The sequence below is a fragment of the Pinus tabuliformis genome, chromosome 6, assembly GCF_031772625.1.
Source record: "Pinus tabuliformis cultivar Carrire ecotype Pingquan chromosome 6, CPIR1, whole genome shotgun sequence".
In the NCBI taxonomy this organism is placed as follows: Eukaryota; Viridiplantae; Streptophyta; class Pinopsida; order Pinales; family Pinaceae; genus Pinus; species Pinus tabuliformis.
Window position 1 is genome coordinate 422,277,397 of NC_142292.1, and position 7,411 is coordinate 422,284,807.

Below are 7,411 nucleotides of genomic sequence, written 5' to 3' on the forward strand. Positions count from 1 at the left end.
CAAACTTCTTAGAAGACCCCAAATAAATTATTGCCAAAGCTATCCCTTTCAAGAAGGAAGCATGATTGAGAAGCCTTAGGCGGTAGCAAGCTTTTATGCAAAGCTTCTAACAAGCAATGCATATATTCACGTGCATCCTCCTGCTGGTACGCTGAGGTTGACAAATCTTAAAGGGATAAGTTAAGTTCAAGACACAAGGAAAAGCATAATACACGTAATTTCAAAAACTTAAAAAACTGAGACAAGAAACAAAATAGGACCAGATAATGTAAGCACCTCAAACAGACAATGGTAACACATTTGAAATTTCAAGTCAGACAACCAAAAAGGATTCATAAAGAAAATAAACAATCGATCATAAATGCTAATGTTCCAAGAGATTATATGAAAAGGATACTGCAAAGATTATCAACAAGTTCAGAAGGCTCAATGACTCCCCCAGAGGATGATAGTGCTGTATTTACATGTCCTCGAAGAGCACAAAATGCACAAAATCCTTCATTTACACCTACATGATGTTGTCATTTGTTACTGAAGCCATTTGATCTTAAATAGGGAAGGGCAGAGTAAGAAGCATTCAGCATGCCCATATTTCTATGATAGAAGAAAATTTAATTAATTAATATTGCAAATACATAGAAATGCCAAGGTGCCTATGTAACTAATCTAAGAGAGCACTGAAACTTGTAAGACTTAGAGAATGTTTGTTGACTAACACAAAACTGTTGAGGATTTCTAGATTCAAAACCGTGTTGAAGTTTAGAAACATCCCTCCATTTCTAGACTCTAACACCATTTTGAATCCAAGAAGTATCCACAATTATGACAAACTTTGAAAATCTACATGCTCAAATAACGCAATTTTTTTACAAACACCATATAAGGGAAATATAGTCATGCAATAAACTAAACAGTTACACCTTTTGTACAAACATGGAAATACAAGTGAAAATTACATGGAGTTGCATGAGAAGCATTCCTTAGGTAATTGATTAGGGGCAGGTTGTGAGTAAAACACTGCAAAACTGCATCTGGAAGAAAGTGTTCCCCAAATTCCTGAGTCCTGCACCCTGCAAATAATATCTCGAGAATAAAGTCTGAAAACAGAAAAAACAAAAAAAAAATTCACAATTTGCTATCACACCTCAAAAATTCACAAACGGCAAATTATCTTAGGAGAAATCTTATAAAACACAAAAAATGCAAGTAATCTAATGCAAAAGCTAATTCATCTTATACAAACATGAAAAATCATAAACCCTAACTAGATAAGGAGTGAGGAGAGCCATTGTAATTGAAATAAGGAGACTTTGCACCAAATGAATTCACCTCTCATATATATGTAAATAGGTAATAGTAGATCATATATGGATATTTGCACCAAATGAGAACTCAACTCTACCTTTGCACTTTAATGCAATCTCTCCCTCACAAGGATATTTTAGTACTTTAGCTAGATATCCTTTGCACTACATTACCTGCATTGCATTGCATCAATAATTAGATAAATCACAAATAATGTAAGATGCCTTGAATTTACATAAACATACATGGAATGATACATATAACCTCAAACCTTCACTTTCTGCATCGCATTGCATCAATAATTAGATAAATAAAAAATAATGTAAGATGCCTTGAATTTACATAAACATACATGGAATGATACATATAACCTCAAACCTTCACCTTCACCTACTACGCCTACAAAATCAGGGATCTTTAGGACCTACCTTTGTTTTCCACTCACTAGATTTGGTGCAACAACCAAAAATCACAATTCCTCAATAACAAAGGAGGGAAGAGAACCATTGTATTGAAATAAGAAGATAGCCATGTAAGAACCAAAAAAGAACTCACCTTCCCTCTTTGCATTCTCCTACACTTGTCTAAGTCTCTCTTATGCAGAAATATTTCAAAACTTTCAACATTGCTCCTCAACCTTCGGGTTACTACATTTGGATTGCAATTAATAAATAAGTAAATCCCAAATAATATAAGATGCATTTAACTTAAATAAAGTACATCTTATTCTAAGACCATAAATCATAAAACCTAAATAGGTGAAGGTGAAGAGTGTCCAAGTCTCTTATGCAGAAATATTTCAAAAGTTTCAACATTGCTCCTCAAACTTCGGGTTCCTGCATTTAGATTGCATTTAATAAATAAGTAAATCCCAAATCATATAAGAAGCATATCACTTAAATAAAAGTACATCTTATTCTAAGACCAAAAATCATAAACCCTAAATTGGTGAGGAGTGTCCAAGTCTCTATTATACACAAATATTTCAAAAGTTTCGACATTTCTCCTCAACCTTCGGGTTCTTGCATTTAAATTGCATTTAATAAATAAGTAAATCCCAAATAATATAAGATGCATTTAACTTAAATACAAGTACATCTTATTCTAACACAAGACATCATAAACCCTAAAAAGGTGAGGAGGATGGGAAACCATTGTATAAAAACTGGGATAATTTCACTGTAGTGTTGATTTGGGGTAGCATCAGATGTGCTCTAGCCATGAAAATTGGGAGAGAGGCTAAAGCATATGAGATCTCCAAGACCCAGAAATGGTTTGGGGAAATTCCACCCGGTTAGAGAGATATTAAAATAATTAATATTTTTAAATGGGGTTAATATTATTAATATTTTCAATGGGTATTAATATAAAACTAGGTGAGAAGGTTCTAAATGACATGGATCAAGCCAAGTCTAATCTTAGCCGTTGATTAGAGACTTAATCTTGGCCGACTGTTGAAGACTCAACAGGAAAAGTATAAGAGGAGGCTTGAGGGTCAGTTGGAGATACACCAAGATTGATCAGTCAGTTCGATTTTTTGGAGCAGGGCTTGCGGAGAAAATTCGAAAAAGTGATTTGTTGCAGCGAGTACATAGCAGAGAGGCAGAGACAGTGCCAGAGGGTCAGCGCAATGACTAAGGAGGCTACATAGAGGCAGCTAGAGTTTGTGCAGAGGCTGAGGGGCCTATGTGGGTGACAGAGAAGGCCAAAGAGTTGACATAGAGAGGCAGAAGGCTGACACAGAGGGTTCCAGAGCTATGCAGAGGCTAGCAGGGGTGACACAAAGCCTTGGAGAAGTGCCAAAAGGATTTTCGTGGGGCAGACTAGTGCTGAGAAGCTGAATATCTACTTCCGAGAAGAGGTATTACTACCGTGTAGAAATCTCTGTTGGGTGAGCCAGTTTAGCACCCTAGTTGTACTCAAGAAATCTGCATAATAGTAAAACCCTCTGAATTGCTGCCCCAGTTTTTCTGGGGATGATTGTCCAAAAATAATGGTGTCCCTTGTGTGTTTGTCTAGTATTTTAGTTGTTGATATATATATGAATTAAGGCTACATTTGTTTTTATTTTCAGTATTTATATGAATAAATAACTTGTTAAGGAATAAAAAAGTAGGTGAAATAAACAAGATAATGCAGTAGGGATTCCTGACGTGTCAGACTTAGAAATTTCAAAATGGTATCAGAGCATTGCAGATCACAGGAGGACTGAAGGCACCAGCATAATCAGAAGTATTTGCAGTAATAACAGCTGTCCTGAGAGACAAAGCTACTCCTAAGTAGAAAGTAGTAGAGAAGGACTGACGCAGAGGGCCTGCGTCATCATTTCAAGCCAGAGAGAGGGCTAGCGCAGAGGCATAGAGAGGCAGAAGAGGCTCACGAAGAGCCACGTCATCCTACTCAGTCAAGTAGGCTTGACGCAGTTGGCCAGAGGAATGATTCAGCCTTTGCCGAGATTGTGCAGAGCTAGAAGGCTCAATTTCTTCAATTGTTGGGGCATAGGGAGTTGTGGGTAGATTGTGGATTAGGAAGTTGGTGGGGTGTTGTTGCTATCGAATTAGAACAGTACCTAACGGGACAGAACCAAGGTAGAGGGAGTCGCTGCCTTGATGAATTTCTAGCCAAGAAATCCAGATCCGAGTTGCAGTTGCAAAGAGGATCAAAGAGGAGCGAATCGACAGTTGGTGGGAAGATTTCCAACATGGAAAATGAGACTCAGAGGGAGTCTAGGAGAGAATTTCCAGGAGGGAAATTGAGACTCATAGGGAGTCTAGGAGAGAACTTCCAAGAGGGAAGTCGAGACTCAGAGGGAGTCCAAAAGAGGAGCGGAGATGGCAATGAACGGACTGAGGCATCAGGACAGGTTGGACAGGGCCTCCAACTTTGTCATCTAGAAGGCCAAGATCCTGTTTGTTCTGGATAGACATCGCATCAAGGGCTTCGCCTTGAGAACCGTGGCTATCCCAATCGACCCAACTGATAATGAAAAGTATGAGGGTGCAATGGCGAAGGCAAAGTGCATAATCCTTGATGGGGACAAAGATCATGTCGTACCACATATTGTTGAGAAGAACATGGCAAAGGAGATGTGGGATACTTTGACGACATTGTATCAGGGCACTTCTGTGCAACGGAAGATGTTATTAGAGAATTAGCTGCAATCGTATCAGATGCAGAAGGGGGAGCAGATAGATCTATACCTCCTCAGATTGCAGGAGATTCGGGACCAACTTACTTCCATAGGGGCCACACTGGATCAGGAGTTCATGGTGAGAACCGCCTTGAATGCAGTCTCCGAGGAGTGGGAGACATTTTTCCCAGGCATTTTGGGCAGAGCTATTCTTCCAGGATGGGAAGAGATGTGGGCAGCTCTTCGCCAAGAAGAGATCAAATGATTGACCAAGGCAGGAAGTAGCAGCAAAGGAGGTCGAATCAAGAAAGAGGAGGAGGAGGATGCGGCTCTGGCATTTGCGAGACATAAGGGGAAGAGGAAAAAGGACATTTCCAAGGTGAAGCGCTTCCATTGTGGGGAGCTGGGTCATTGTGCAACCTAGTGTCCTAGGAAGAAGAATAAGGGAGAGGCTTCTTACTCCAAGGCAACTCCAACTAAGGCAGAGAAAGAAGTCGAGGCAAATGACGATTGTGCCATGAGTGCTCATGCACCTCTAGAGAAGAGGTGGGGTGACATCGAGCTGTAGTAAGGAGGACTACAAGAGATGAAGGGCAGGATCCTTGAGGTACCCAAACTCTTGGATCATATTCGACTACGGGAGCCCTAAGTGACAGTAGCAGGATGATGGATGTCGGTAGAAGCAATAGGCGATGAAGCGACAAGGCAGTGCTAGAGTGTAGAGTTTTGTAGTAGCGTGGTGGGGGTTGCAGCAGTGCGAAAGACACAGAGGTGTTTGCAACAGTGTGAGAGGCACAATGGAGGTTGCAACAGTGTGAGAGGCACAAAGGTGGTTGTAGCAACGCAGAGGTAGCAGAGGGAGCATATAATAGCAACAGAGGTAGCTTCAGTATCAGGAAGTTTCCAGACTGACAAGGATGTCAATAGTTGGGTAGATCAGTTACTTACTTCTCGGTAATTGAGTTGCAGTGCAACAGTTAGTAGTGGCAGTGCTATGGGCAGCATGATGCAACATTTGAGAGAGAGTTGCAGTGCAGACGCAGTGTTGGGAGGAAGGACCAACAACAACATGGATGTAGATGGAGCTGCACTACAAATGTAGCAGTGGCAGTGAAAGAGCCATGGGAAGTAGTACAAGAAGCAGCAGTTCAGTGGATGTTGGATAGTAGGCCCAACATCAGCACAGGTACTGGTGCGGAAGGATCATTGTGATCTTCAGAGGTGGAGCATTACTAGAGCACATTCCTTGCTAAGAGGGAGTGTTGATTTGGGGTAGCATTGGATGTGATCTAGCCATGAAAATTGGTGGAGAGGCTAAAGCACATGAGGTCTCCAAGATAAAATATATTAAACACAAAATGTTGGAAGAATTACAAAGCAAAAATAAAATATCTTATCCAAAATCTTGAACAAAGATTGAAAATCTTAGGAATAATCTTACGAACCAAATGATGCATCTTATTAAAAAACAATAAGTCATAAACCCTAATCATGTAATGAGGAAGAATAACTAATGTTTACAACTGAAATAACAAATTATATATGGATTTTGCACCAAAAGTATGTTGGGTGTGGAGCATGATTATCATCCTAATTTAGGGGTCTTTGTTTCAGTCGGATGTATACCCCAGGAAGATTGTACACCCCTCCTCCCCGCGGGGGTTTGGGGGGCAATCCCCCTCGGTTGGGGGGTCCGGGGGCCAGCGGTCCCCCGGCGGGGGTTGCAGGGGTAGCGCCCCCGAAGCTAAAAACAAATGTAAAATTGCCTTGTAAAAGTATAGTAATTTCTAGTCAATCTGGGCCATTCATTAGGCAGATGATCTGACGGTAGAATTTATGTTTAGTTAGGGTTTTTTGCCCTAGAAGGCAACCCCTCTCTTTGTATGAGGGTATTTGTATTGATATTCTCAGAGCGAGAAACAAAGAGGTGAGACTGTGAGAGAAAATAGAGGATATTACAGCGAATCTGCTGTAGGTTGTGTCTCTTCATTTTGCTGGATAACAGAAAGAAAGGACTGGTTGTTCGGGGTGGATGTAGCCCAAACTGGGTGAACCACATATATCTGTGTCTCTCTGGTTTTATGTGTTTGTTTTTTTTCCGCATATTATGTCTTGCATTTCTCTGTCATATATAATATTTTTCTAACAAAGTAAACTCACCTCCACTTTTTCCTTTGCACTCCACTATAATGTCCCTCTCACAAAGATACTTCAATAGTTTTGATGATGATCCTCCATGTTTCTTAATCTACATTGCATTGCACTTATAATTAGATGATGATGATCCATGTTTCGTTATCTACACTACATTGCACTTATTATTAGATGAATGACCAATAATATAAGATACCTCTATACCGCCACAATCTTCACCACTACCCATTGCAAACATGAAATCTTGGACCTTTAGGATTTGCATTAATCACCCATCCACTAAACCAAACAAAAACCAAACCATGAAATATTAAAAGATCAAATCTTATGAGAAATCTTTTTTAGACATCCAAATTCTCATGGGAATATTAGGTGGATAGTAAAAAATAGTACAGGAAATCTTAAATAAAGACCAAAAATTGCAAACCCTAAATAGCTAAAGGAAAACTTCCTACTTGATATTACGACAATTTCATAGCATAGCGTACATGGGTTTTACACCAAACAAAAACTCACCATTTGTCCCTGCCTCTACTACAATGGCCCCCAATCTTTCTCAAAGATATATTTGAGAAGTTTCATAACAAATCCTCCAACTTCCTTTAGCAACACCAAAGTGTATAAATTTAAACAAGTTAGCCATGCTTACAAATGTAAAATATCAACATCGATAACACATTAAAAACTAAACAACAACAATAATGGTAAAGATACAAATGAAATTAGCAAATAAAAAGAGAAAGAACAAAAAAAGAAACAAATAGAGGGAAATAATGGAGGCAAACTATGATTTGCAACCCCAGAAAGCATCCATTGGCCAAC

At 39.5% G+C, this 7,411-nt stretch overlaps 1 long non-coding RNA gene across 1 annotated transcript; it reads right to left on the reverse strand.

Annotated features, from left to right (window-relative positions):
* Window positions 1–665: 665 nt before the first annotated feature.
* Window positions 666–6,869, reverse strand: LOC149259107 (uncharacterized). Its single transcript, XR_016246757.1, has 6 exons — window positions 6,786–6,869; window positions 6,596–6,683; window positions 2,056–2,141; window positions 1,861–1,952; window positions 1,403–1,478; window positions 666–1,070 (listed from the first exon to the last, which is right to left on the reverse strand). It is a non-coding gene; the product is annotated as an uncharacterized LOC149259107 (long non-coding RNA).
* Between the last annotated feature and the right edge of the window lie 542 nt (window positions 6,870–7,411).